At 36.9% G+C, this 14834-nt stretch overlaps 1 protein-coding gene across 8 annotated transcripts in view; it reads left to right on the top strand.

Moving 5' to 3' along the window:
* The window catches only part of ABCB7 (ATP binding cassette subfamily B member 7), a 786091-nt gene that overhangs the window by 520928 nt on the left and 250329 nt on the right, over window positions 1–14834 (top strand). The window lies entirely within an intron of this gene.

The following is a 14834-nucleotide window of genomic DNA, read 5'->3' as shown; positions in this document are numbered from 1 at the left end:
CAGGATTAGCGTGCTAATATAATTGAGTGGTACTCCCATGTGCAATAAACATTGTGCGTATACTGTAACTCACGATTTTTCGCATTTATTCCATTTTCCTTACGACTATGGGTAAAATTCAGTTATTAGTATGTGGAGATAATAGAAAGCTATCCAAGGAGATATTTCCAAAAAATATAATAAAATAATAAAAATATAAGCAAAGAACAAAATTATGCTCGGTTTTGTGTATACTGGCAAACATGATCTAGGGATTTTTTCAGTAGCAAAGCACGATTGCGGAGGGAAATTGACAATAGGTAGTGAACGAGCTGGCGGAAGGAACTGGAAAGTGGAGTAAAATATTGAATTTATTGGTTTAAACCTAGTGTCTAGATGGTTTTCCAAATATAAATTAGCTTCTGTAACCAAGATGTCGTACGGAAATGTAGAAACAAAGAGGGAATATCCTGTCTTGAGGTTGGAAGTGACATGAGCTATGAATATTAGCATTTATTTGTTAAGAAAAAGAGAACAAGCAAAAAGTAGTTTCCGTGGTTAGGTGGGTAGCGTGGTGGATTAGTAATTCTTACACTATGTTGACACTAGATCGAATCCCATCACTTTTTTTCCCAAAACATTATAATTTTCATGCTAATAAGAACCGAAGCAATATAACAAGGACATAACTCATTGATATTTTGTTGTAATGACGTATTTAACCAGGATTAGAGTACTATTGGTAGTAGCTATTGTTTTCAGTTCATGCTTTTGTATAGCTTCTCTCATCTTGTTTTCTTGGGAAAAGAACAATTTTGTCTCCAACAAAGTGTGAAGGGTATATACGGTCAGAAAAAGGCATGAGTACCAAACGTGATTTATCGTGATCGTTGCGTGTTACTTGCCACGGTGTTACTTGCCACTATTGGAATTTCGTGTTACTTGCCACGGTTACCTTATCGCATATTTATCTATCTATGACAACGTGTCCATTGCCACGCATCTGCATCTAGATTTGTCCTTGAGGGGGTGGGATTAATTTAACTGTGTTGTTTTATCTCAATCTAGTTTCTTATAACAGCGAAACACACTTCCTTCCACAATTTCTTCTTGATATATATATATTTCTTCTTTAATGCTGGGCGTTTCTCTATTTCCTGAAGTAATTTTTCATAGTCTTTATCACTAATTAAAGACATGCTAGTCACTAATCAAAGAATGTATTAGTTTCCATTGCGAACACTTCTTTTCACGCGCTACACACGGAACGAACTGTTACGTGAAAAAAATTGTAGAAAACATTTATTTTTTACCTTTCTACTTGGAGATATCTCGGCAACTTTTCTGTTGCCGTCGCCTCAGTGAGCGGACTCCCATAAGATTCAATGCATTTTTAGATGTTGCGCAACTGTTTCGTCGCCGAGCTGTTGCCCTGCTGTCACCCTGCTTAGCAACACCTCGGCAACTTTTCTGTCACCGTCGTCTCAGTGAGCGGACTCCCATAAGACTCAATGCATTTAGCAACAAGATAGCTGTCCGACAAAATGTTGCCAGTGAGCGGTAGGACTAAGGCAACAGCTTGGCGACGAAACAGTTGGGCAACATCTGCGGCGACGGCGACAGAAAAGTTGCCGAGGTACATCCAAGCAGAGAGATAAAAAAAAAAATAGATGTTTTCTACAAGCTTTTTCACATAACAGTTCGCTCCGTGTGTGGAGTATGAAAAGAAGTGTTCGCAATGGAAGCTAATACATGTATGTCTTTAATTAGTGGTAAAGACAATGAAAAATTGAGGAAATAGAGAAACACCCAGCGTTATATAAAAAGAAAAGTTTGCAAGAATATTCAGATATAAATTGAGAGAAGATATTGTGGGAGAAAGTGTGTTTCGCTATTGTAAGAAACTGGAATGAGCTTCCCAGCCAAGAAAAAAATAACACAGGTATTTACACAGGAGTCTATTACATTTTGCAATGAAAATGAAATGAAACCTTGGAGTTTTGTACCACGGTTATGCCGGGTAGGCTAAAGGAGACGGCGATGATGAGAATGAATGAAATGGCAAGATGAAGAAAGTGGGAGGAAATGGGAAAACCCATCTACACGGTGTTCGTCCACCACAAACCCCACTTATAATCATTATGACGTGCGACACGCAAGTGACAAGGTTCCTATTGGAACCACCTAGGAGTGTTGATTGAATGTGATGTAATATATAAATCATTGCGTTTCTTCCATGCTTTCAGGCGGCAAAATGAGCGCTCGAATTACTAAAGAACTTCAATTGTTTGTGTGGATTTGCAAGAATACTCCTTTCATCAGAATCTTGTTTTGTTTCTTCTATTTCGTGCGAGTTTTGTGAGTTTTATGACACGCATAAATGTAACAAGGCAGGTGCGTCATATAGGGGGGACAGGGAGTGGCATTTCCCCCCCTGAGTTTGAGATTTATATAGATTTTATGAACAGAATAGTAGCAAATCAGTGAAAAACGCGAAATTTTACTTATTTCAAGGGATCTTACCCCCCCCCCCAAGCCAAATTTGAAATGACGCTTCTGTAACAAGGTTCCTATTTCTTAAATCAGAAATTTGCTTTATTTCTTGCGTTTCAGGTGATTGCCTTGCTTTGAAAATTGCTTGGGAAATTACTCCCACCCCCTCAAGATCAAATCTAGATGCAGGTGCGTGGCAACGGACACGCTGTCATAGACAGATAAATATGCGATAAGGTAACCGTGGCAAGTAACACGAAATTCCAATAGTGGCAAGTAACACCGTGGCAAGTAACACGCAAACATCGTGATGAAATGGACTAGTTTGCCATTATTTAAAAAAAAAAAGAAATAACTAAAGTAAATTATTGAAGTTGGCCTCTCTTTAGCTTTTAGCTAAAAATTTTTTTCTTTATAAGACTATACTTTATAAGGCAAGGTGTATGATCATACCCACAAATTTAGCTAGGGAGTGAAAGATAATTGTTTATACAAACATTTTACAAGTTCAGGTGCGTGAAATACCAATACACCATGGTCTCGCTTATCCGACCTTCCTTTGTTCCACATACAATATGATCCGACATATCATTGCAGTTAGCACCAATCGGCAAGAAGAACTGCAAGTTATGGTCTTAATCTATTTTTCATGCTCTGGAGTCTATCGCCTAGCGCGCCCATCTACACCTTGACTCATATGTCTATCATTCAGTGCAGACACGTATCCAGGTTTTCTGTTCGGAGGGGGCCCAACACGAATCCTCGTAAGCACGTAACTCTAATGTTTTAAAAATATCAATAATAATAATAATAATATCCTATATTATAAAATTGAAAGTAGCTAAGTTTGTGACTTCTAATCTCTTGAACCACCCGACAGATCTCGATCATATTTTCAACATTGATAAGATTCAGGCCTGGTACAGCAGAATAGGTGAAAACTATAGCACAATATAATAATAATAATAATAATAATAATAATAATAATAATAATAATAATAATAATAATAATAATAATGCAACAGTTCTGTATTTCCCTTAAACTTTTTCGTACTTTTCATTTATAAACCGGTTTACTTTGGAAACTGCATTATAGCACAAACAAAATGAAACATATTTTCAAGAGAAATGTAACTAAAGGAAACTGTCTGCTACGTATATCACATAACAAAAATAGCAAGAAGACATTGAGTGTATCGTTCTAATATATTAAAGTTAAAAACAGAACGGAAACAAAATGTTAATTCTATTTAAAACTGTTCTTTAATTCCGCCTGGTATAATAGCATTATGGTATGTTCTTAGAATTATAACAAGGCAATAGCACATTGCTCAAAGTTTGGTCAACTGATATAAAAGAACCTCAAAAGGGTGAAATTTATTAAAAAGTGCTTGAGTATCGGAAGGGGACAGCCCTCAGGCCCTCACGCTGGATACGTCCCTGATTCAGTGCAGAGCATTTATTTGTTATAAAACATAATTATTAGATGCGTAATATGTAAAATTATACCATAAGTTTGACTTTTAATAGGTCTTTTCTTAACACATCCATATTATCCGGCGTTCTGCCTGCCTGTTTATGTCGGATAAGCAGAACTCTACTGTATTTCCAAAGCTAGCATATACATGAACTAGAATTGTACCGTCCTAGAACAGACAATAGTGTGAATTGCTTATATTAAAAGGCTGTTATAAAAGAAAAGCATAAGTACTGTTTTGGTAGCGTGAGAACAAATTAAAAACAATTCAATATATTTCCTAGGTATCAGATTATCATCTTATTGTGTCGATGTGTATTCTTTTCTAAACATTGTTTTAAGTCATACCATTCGCAATATTCCTAAGGAAATCGAAAGAAAAATGCCGATGTGCCTCTTGTGGCAAAGCGGCTTAAGTGCATGGTCCGAAACCGATTCCCACGTTAAGGTAATAGAGTTCGCATATTTCAAAAATGCAAATCCGGGACACTACTAAATTACCAGAATCTTTGAAATGCTTCAAATTGAAAGAAGTGTTGAATACTAATTTACTTTCCTCCATTAGATAGAGTTGTCCAAGTATTACATTATCACATGTTTATTCATTTCACTAGACCATCTTCCAAGGGTACAGATTCCTCTGTAAATTTTGGTCGCCCATTCAAATGCAGAAGATATATATATATATATATATATATATATATATATATATATATATATGAAGATTTTAAGACAAATTTCACTCAAATTATCCCAAACATGGTATAATGGTATACTCATAAATACAAAGGGGGCCCGGTTCCCCGCTCCCAGGATCTGTGCCCTTGCCTTCTTCCTAGTTAAGCAAACGTAAGATGATTTACTCCCTCCCCCTGGTAAGCAAAATTGTTTTTTTTCTTTCTTCAAGATCTGTTGTGTTTCGTGAAATAACAGCAGGAATTTCCTGAGTACTTAACCATCTAAATGAATGTTTACACTTAAAGCCATCCTGTCGATTCGCGTTGCCTAGGACTAAAATAAATTAAAGGTCAATAATGAAGATGAGACTTCCTTATCAAACATGAAGAGACATGTGGATCGGAGATCTTTCTTTGTTCGAACTTTGATTTTTTCAAATCCATGATGGGAAATTATATTATGAGTACAATATTCGAAATTAATAGTATATAATCGTAAAAATATCTTAGAAAATGATGATTTATTGCAGAATACTTTGACTTAAAGAATAAATTACAAGTAATAAACTTGTTACTTTTCCTGAAAAGTCTAAGTCTTGAATAAGACGGAGGCCCTCGAGCGTGGTGCTTGGAACGATTGCCTCACTTGTTCTACCTTCCCGTGGGGCAGCATTGATTCGACTTTATCCTAAAGGGATTATTCAGAAGTCGAAGTCGGAAGATGTTCCCCATTGTTCCAAAACACTCTTGGTCGATCACAGTCTGCCTCACTTGTGAGAAGACAACCCCATGCCGTAAGCATCGGTGAACCACCGATAGGCAACTAGCAACATGTCCCCAAAAATTGGCGGTCCCGCAGCGACGATCGGCGGTGGTCCCACTCTCGTTTTGAAAATTATACCACCAGCGCCAGAGAAGCGACGGAACGCCAACGAACCACAAAATTATTCCCCTAAAATACGTTAAATCGCCTATATGCGTAATTTGTTTGCATTAAGGTGAGTCTAAAAACATTTTTGAAAAAGTAAAAAGAAAGTGCCCGAGCTGGGCGCGAACCACCAACCTTAGGATTACTAGGTGCGTGCTCTTCCGAATTCGCCACGGAGGCGATTATGAAGACACAGCTTGTAGAGTGATAAATCGTTGAAGTCTTTTTAATATTTCTAATCAGAGTGCTCCTTTAACCGTGTATATTTGACGATAATGTTTGGAATCAGACCAAATGCACTCGCCATGTAATTTTATAACAAAATGGCGAGCGTCTATTTTTTTTTCATAGTTCTCCCATATTCACTTGCTAGTGATCGGCGACAGTTGCCACCTAAATTCATACAATTATACGCACCCATATCAAGATTTTTCACCTCATGATGTAAAGGCAGGAGTTACTCTTGACCCCCGGAGCTCAAGTATTGTCTTTAAATAACAATTCGTCGGGGAAAAATAATATAAAATAATAACCGCATGCATAAGACTGGCGATAGTTCGTGTTGGTGCCTTTGCGATTCTCCGTGACAAATCAAAGAAGTGCGGATCTAAATGAAGTCCTCGCTGTTACGCGGTGGTAACTTCAATACCCCCGATTCTAGATACCTGCTTCGACTCGACGAGTCCCTGCCACTACTGGCACACTAGCGGCAATCCTTCGACGCGTCGCTAAATCGACGATCGCCATTTACCGACAAGTTGACCAGTAGGTGTTGGCGGCGTTTACGGCATCGGGAAGCTAATAAACAAACATACCAATAAATAAAGCTAAAGCCTTATAAAAAAGTTTTCCCAAAATTTACATCTAGCAAAATCATTTGTTGGTATTCCAGAACTGTAAATTCATCTTTATTCATAATTTACTTCTATCGTAGTTTTAATATGAAAATGATATGTCTGAAACTGTAACACAGATCATTAATACTTTTTTGCTTTAGTCAGATTTAGCAGTTTTACTTTACAGTCAGTCAATTTGGATCTATGATTTCAGAGTTTTAGAGATGTCCTTAAATTTTTCATTTCTACAACAGTTTGCAACTAACAACATTAACGTATCTCTTTCGATATTTCCATAGGTAATCGCTTGGTCACTCCCAGTATATTTCAAACAATAAACTATTTACGGTGTCTTATTCCATTAATCCGAATTACATTTAATATCCAACAACTCTGTTGTGCATTTTCCCTTAAATCGGCAAACTTTCTACTAGTTTAAAACTGAGCATTTTCTATTTCCTTCCTTTCTTGCTAAAACAAAAGTGTTCTTTAGACAACTCATTTGACAGTTGGACACTTTCTTCGTATATTGAAAGCAACAGGGATTAAGTCCTTCTACACTTACATGAGAAGTAAACAAATTCTTTTTAATTCGTGGAATTGTACCAATGCACTAGATCCAGTGTGTTTTTAATTTAAGATTATTATTATTATTATTATTATTATTATTATTATTATTATTATTATTATTATTATTATTATTATTATTATTATTATTTTATTGACTTAGGTTTTCCTGAATATTAAGCAATATTTCACAAAAAGCTGGTATTTTTAAGCAAATGTGTTCGATATCAAGTTTTCATAACGTAGTCACTCTCTCCTATAAATAATTTCAGAGGGGCCGCGGTGGCTCAGTGATAAATTGTTCACCTTGGTGCATGAGATCCTTGGTTTGACCCCAGCTCACACCAAGTGAATTTTGTGGTGGACAAACATCATGTGCATGGGTTTTCTCGGAGTTCTCCCGTTTATTCCCACTTTCTTCATTCCGCCATTTCATTCATTTCTCATCGTCACTGTCTCCTTTAGCCTAGCCGGTATAACCGTGGGTCGTAAAACTTAAAGGTTTGATTTCAAATAATTCCAACCTAAACAGTTGCAGGAAGTATGTCATTTCGAATAAAATAAACTACTCTATAAAATTCTGGGTATTATTATTTTTTGTATATACAATTCTAGCGGACATTACTTCTAAATCGAAGGGTACAAAGACTAAATTCACTCTCTTATTATTATAGATTCATTTCAATTGAAGCAGTTAAAATAGTTGGGAAAAAATAGAAAGCCATACCCTATATTCCAGTGTGCCACAACCGGATAACACGGCACATGGCGTGCCCAGCAAAGTGAACAGTGTGACGCAAACTTTTATCTATTATTTACAAGAATATTGTCGAGTTTATTTTATTTATTATTATTAACGATTCTTCCACGAATCAGCTGTCTGTATACAGTTAAACAAACAAGTATCACATTGAGAGAATGAATGTAATTATTTATTTTAAAGTATTAGAAAGGTATATTTTCTTGTATTTTCTACCGGGAATAACTGCATCCGGTCTAGAAAGCTAGGACACAAAGGAACCCGTTGTGCCAATCACACACCACCCTATAGTCGTGAGTGTCACAAGTCCTTTTCTACGTGTTGTCACCCTAAAGGTTGTTGCCTTCAAAGAGAGAGAGATAAATAACTTAAGTCCATTGCACTTACTTGCTTAAATAAATAAATTATGTAAATAACTTTCGTTTTCTGTTTATTATTATTATTATTATTATTATTATTATAAATTTCTTAGGAAGTTGACTGCCATATGTGTGTACACGGCTCTCCCGTGCAGCGCCTCGTGTATGATTTTCCATGCACAAACTATATATTCCAAGTTTGTTGTGTTCGTTCTATAGGTGTGTTTGTAATACATGCATATGGCGTAGAAGTCAAAATTTAATGTCCACGCTACGTATATGCAAAACCAAAGACAAAGAAATTTATGAACAAAGACATTTATGGCGCTAAAACAAAGGGCGAAAATAAAGAATTACTGGCGGATTGATGGCCGTAGTGCACAGGTGATAACAGTTAACAGTGTTAAATTTAAACAGAGTTTTAATTAAGCACGAATTTAACTTATAGTGTACAGTGGGGAAGGCTCAGGAGTTCGCTAGGATCGTTGCAATATCGAGCCCCGTGAAATGCACTGCAAACCTGTCCGCAAGCCCCATGTAACGTTCAACAGATATTGTGTATTGCTCATTTCAATGCAAACCTATATAGGCCTACACACTTCAATACTCAACGAAGATGCAGACTATTCATGAGTTGCAGTATTAAACTCTCTCACCCACTGTATTCTCCTAACCTGTCTCCCAGCGATTACACCATTTTTTGGTATCTCAATCACTTCCTAGTAGGATAGCTTTACCTACAGATCACTGATTAACCTGGTATTGGATGTTTCACTTTCTTACCTTTGGAGTTGACAGTCGTCGGTTGGACATTTCACACGCAAATATCTATTAACAACGTTTCTTCTATAATTTCGTAATATTTTATTGTTTCTTTGTATTATTCATTAGCTTGGTTAGGCTTGTTTAAACACTTTTCTCTTCGCACCTATCTATTACTTATACCTTAACGTTGGATAAAAATACACTAGCTCTCACCGGGAATCAAATCCAGAACCAATGCACTTGAACCATTTGGCCACAACAAGGCACATTTAAAAAGAAGTTTCGATTTTGTTAGGAAATTTGTGATTAGGTGTAACATTTAAAAATATATTTAAGAATGGGTACGGATGAAATGCACTGACTTTTCTCGCTCGAATTTCTTAAACTGACTCGTGTTGCGCTGCAACTATTACTGAAACATTTATTTGGGAAATTTGAATAAAATAATGTCTTGGAAAACTTTGTTCGAAGCAACTTACGTCCAAAAGTAAAGTACCCATTGGTCATATTTCTGTTAGAAATAACTCATGCCATATATTAGAAATATTAAGGAAATAATTGTATGTGAACAATGAGCAAAAGCGTCTGAGTTCTTCTGAGAAAACCGTCAAAAAAAAGTCATTCCCAAGAATAAAATATTCCTTGTGTATATTTTCAGGACAAACGAGCTATGCTATTTATGAAATACGAACAAACTGCCTGAGTCTTTCTTGACAAAATCGTAAGGTAAAACTTGCCCCGAAAAGTAATATACCACTTTTAGCTTTTTAGGACGATGGAATTGTACCATATCGTTAGGCTATTTATGTAACATTTGTTTATGAAATATGAACAAAATTGCATCAGGCGTTAATGGGAAAATCGTCGGAGAAGAGTAAACTAAAAGTAAACGACTCCTTCTGAATGTTACGTGTTGTCATATTGTTAGGTCATTAATCATTCATTTATTTATGAAATGTGATTGATAAAATTGTTCGAAAAACGCATCCCATACAGTAAATTACACCTTACGTACCGTACGATTCATACTACGGTGAAGGGTTATTAATAAAATATATATATGTAAAAAATAATCAAAATCTTTACAGCTGTTTTTGAGACAATTTAATTATTTTAAATTTTCATCCTTCAGTAAAATACCCTTATTTTTAGGTGCCGGATGATATAGAATTCGAAACGAATGTGTTATAAAAACTTCATGTCTAGAATTCGGTCCAGATACGTCGAACAGTATGGCCTCTATTTGAATGCATGTAAAAGCGTGACGAACGGAGAGACGAACAGATAGACAGACATCAAAATCACTTTTTCGATATGTGGGGGTGGAATTTGAATTCATTGAAATCTTGAATTCGATTTTTATCACTATCACTACAATTTCTTCTTTCGTCGCTCGAACGTGAAAACGAATAGGAATACGACACGTAAAGTGATAATTTGATATTAAAATAATATAACAGGCATAAGCTTTTTTCTATCATGGCAACACATTAAACGTAACTCATTAAATTTTGGGGATAACAGTTTTTCACGCTACTATATAATGTAGAAATATGGTATGATTATCGTTCATATTCATGCTATCTTTTGGAAATATTCGTGTTCCGCATACATAGATCTGTATAATTTAGTTTCGTTCAACGAAAGCATTCTTTATTCGTTACATAGACTTATGATTGCATTTCTTGCAGTTGTGGATATGAGAAAAAGGGGGAGAAAGTCAACACTCTAAAAAGAAAAAAACACAAGCACACACACAAACGATAATTTGACATCAGCTTTTTCATTTCTTCCTTTTTTCATGAAAACAAGCTCTTCGAACATTCGATGTAACGTCATGTTGATGTAACAAGGGGTAAGACTGGAAGGACTGTCAAGGTCGCGTATGTTCTGTTTCCTGTTCCTGACACAGAAATCCGAAGTGAGTTGTCTGCTGTTCAAGAACGGGCAGGGGAGGTGTAACATACAAGACCATAAACTAAAAACAATCGCTGTCTTCAATAGTACACGTATTCTAATACTGAATAAATACGTCGATTAAAGAATACTATCAATATGTTATTCCCTTATTATATTGTTTCGGTTTGTATTAACATCAAAATAATACACTTCCTATAATGTTCTGTAAAAAATATATGAGATGGGATAGGATTCGATCTGGTGTCAAAATAATAAAATAACTGCTAGTCCGCCACTCTATCCACCTAACCACGGAGACTACGTTTTGTTTGCTCTCTTTCTCTTAACAAATAATGCTCATAACCATGGTGCGTATCGCTTCGAACCTTAAGATAAGAATTTTTCTGTTTAATTCTATATTTTCGTACGGCATCTTAGTTACAGAAGCTAATTTATATTTGGCAAACCATCTAGACACTAGGTTTTATCATTATTGTCAATTTACCTTCGCAATCATGCTCTGCTACTGAAAACTCCCTCGAAAGCATGATTGCCAGTATACACAAAACCGAGCGTAATTTTGGTTTTTGCTTATATTTTTATTATTTTATTATATTTTTTGGAAATATCTCCTTAGATGGATAGCTTTCTATTATCTCCACATACCAATAACTGAATTTTACTCATAAACATAAGGAAAATGGAAGAAATGCGAAAAATCTTGAGTTACAGTATACGCGCATTTTTTTTTGCGCATGTGGGTACAATTTATCAGAAAAATTTGCAAAAGCAACAAGATCCCGTATAGATAAAGAACTCGTAATAAAAGTGCGCGATGTAAAAATTCACCGTTTGTAGAAACATTTCCGCAGCAATTGCTTCCACAGTGCCTGTCTTGTATCTAAAAAATGTTCAGGAAGATCTCCAAGCATATCTACAGAAGAAACAAAAAGGCGGATATCTGTTACTAGTTCACTGCGGAAATCCCTTGTTCGTCGAAGCTCAGGCTTAAATATTAACAAAACTACACTACAAAAAATTTTTAAGAAACTTGAAGATAGAACTATACAAGGTCCGAATGGTTTCTGAGTTGTATGGTCATAGTCCGAATTGTTTCTGAGTCCGAATGGTTCATATCCAGCACGTATTGCTTGCTTATATTCTTTCTATTTGTAGTACCAGAGTAAACGTTTCCTGTGTTTGAGCCATGTAATTCCAAAGCACCTTTCGTCCATTGACAGCAAATTCGAAAAACAGAGAAAATCTAGGATCGATATGTTTTGTCTGGAAAGTAATGAGACTGTGTCCAGAAAATAAAATTTTTTGACTTAATTGGTACAACTTGTTGAAATTCTTAGAAGTACTCTCCTTGGCTTGACTGTCAGCGTAATTTCCACACAGCGTACGCCTCCTGGAAAACGACATCCAACAACCCACTCAGAATACCCGTCGTTGTAGCTTATGTGGCCAAAATCTCGTCAAAACGGCAACTTCTCAAGCTTTTCTGTGAGCTTGGGGAATAAACAAATATCGGCCGAGCTCACGGAGGTTTTGGCAACGTGGCTCTGACGACACCGATTCTAGCCGGTAATGACGTCACAGCGAACAAGGTGTGACTTGGTGTGTTACCTTGATGGAGTTTCTAGCATTTGGCAATCTCCAGTGGGACCCGATTAACTCTGTTTGCAAATATTTGAAAACTTCACATAGTAAGTTGCGTTGACAGCCTTCTCTTAAGGTAGAAATTCTTTTTGTATCCCATTTCTTGTCGAAAAAGACAGTGAGCATTGTCTTGAGCCTGGATTTGAGCATCTTTAACTTTTGGGAGCGCGGGGACTCTTTGGTGTGCCACTGTGAACTTTGGCGCTTGCTTTCATGGTCTATTGGAACATCAATGTTCAGTTGCCTCTTATTACGTTGTCTGAACGTCTGATTCACTCTTCGTTTGCTCCAGCGTTTGACGGGAAATGTCAAATCGCCTTTCCTTTGTCCGTCATCCAGCACTTTTGGCACCAACTTTGGACAAACCTTTTCCATGTTTAGATTTTCACTAGCAATTTCGTGCTCCATTGTTTTGAGTAGATTCAATTCTTCGGCTATCACATTCATACTCAAGCGACGGTCTTGATCCAAGAGTTCCTTCACGTTGATGATATTTACGTGTTCATGAGTCATCGAAGGGCGTCCGGAGCATTCGTCGCCCTCCACCTTTTCCTGTCCGTTCTTAAAATCTCCATCCCATCGGAAAACTTGGACTCTTGACAGGACTTGATCCTAGTTGACCTCCTTTTAGCCATGGTGAACGTCTGACAAGGGAACATCTTATATTGATAGTAGAATCGCCCAGTCAAACAATGCGCAATCGATAGAGGAATGAAGAAAAGTGAGAAATCCAAAGTTTTACGGGCCGACACCAAGAAACACAGAGGAAAGAAGGATCAAGAATCATGTAAAGATATCAATGGAAAAGATACATTGACACAGAAAGAACTTCAAAATGATTGAAGTGATCAAAATGGCATTTACACAACAGTATAGGACGCAAACATTGTACCCACAGACATGCTCATAACATCATATGTAATGCACTGTTGCCAACTGAGCACAAAATGAAGTTTTGCTCAAAGGCACGGAACACAAATTATAACATCTAGAAAATCTAATTATGAGTAAAACCATACCTGTGAAGTCTTGATGTACAGCGTTGCCAACGTTTGAAGATAGGCATGTATGAATACCTATATGAATCCTGGACATAGAAGAGTACATACAGCACACGATTCGAACTAGTTAAAACCAAAATATGAGACCACAAACCAGAATATAATCACTGAAGTACAAAAATAACGGACGAAACACAGTGTCGAAGCATTTTTGTCAAAGGAAAATGTCAGAATAGTACCAAAACACAGCACATAAGCTGAAATGATCCATGCCCTTCGATGACCAAGTGGTCCGCCGGCTCACTGCTGGTGAACATGTTCGATTTCAGATTGGAGCGATCTGCAACATAGCAGTAGTTAGAATCCTACATTAAGTTAGATGTAGGGTCGGATCTAGGGGGTCAGTTCGGGGCATTTGCCCAGGGGCGCAGCAGATTGAGTGTATGTAGGGGCACCATTTCGATGCATAATTGGGAGGAAGTGAGGCAGATATACGTCTTTGCCCCAGGGCGAATTTCGTAGATCCGGCCTTGGCGATATGTCTTGCACGACCTTAGCTCGTTTGGAACGTGACCAGTAGGAATTCATATAGGCATATACTCAAATGTTGGCAACAATGTACATCAAGACTTCACAGGTATGGCTCTACTCATAATTAGATTTTCTAGATATTATAATTTGTGTTTCGTGCCATTTAACAAAACTTCATTTTGTGCTCAGTTGGCAACACTGCATTACATATGATGTTATTAAGCATATCTGTGGGTACAATGTTTGCTTCCTATACTGTTGTGTAAATGTCACTTTGATTACTTTAATCAGTTTGAAGTTCTTTCTCTGTCAATGTATCTTTTCCATTGCTATCTTCACATGATTCTAGATCCTTCTTTCCTCTGTATCTCCTGTGTTTCTTTGTGTCGGCCCGTAAAACTTTGGATTTCTCACTTTTCCTCATTCCCCTATCGATTGCGCATTGCTTGATTGGGCGATTCTACTATCAATATAAGATGTTCCCTTGTGAGCAGTGGTTTCTCCAAGCTGGAAGCAAAATTTAATGGTGTATCATTGCTCAAGCGAACACTGAATTTGGAGCTTCCCAAAATCTTGACATCGTTTTTAAGCTTGGTTCACACAATAAGACACCCTTACTTTACCACAGCTCGGTAACGTTGTTTAGCTAAGACCCCACCACCAACAATCCCAATCGTGGCGGACGCGCTGTTGACGACTACAGCTCCGTGCGGTGGCCAGTCTCATTACTTTCTGGACAAGCCCTATATAGATCCTACAGTTTTTCTCAGTTTATCGAGATTTGCGGTAAATGGACAAAAGCTGATTTAAAACTGAACGACTTATATAGGTGTGACTTTTTCTAAACACTATACAGTGGTGGTTTCCGATCTATAGTGATGAATTTCACAAGCCGTTGTA

This window comes from Thermobia domestica, chromosome 5, assembly GCF_964235325.1.
Source record: "Thermobia domestica chromosome 5, izTheDome1.hap1.1, whole genome shotgun sequence".
NCBI classification, from domain to species: domain Eukaryota; kingdom Metazoa; phylum Arthropoda; class Insecta; order Zygentoma; family Lepismatidae; genus Thermobia; species Thermobia domestica.
This window is presented reverse-complemented; position numbering and strand designations above follow the sequence as displayed.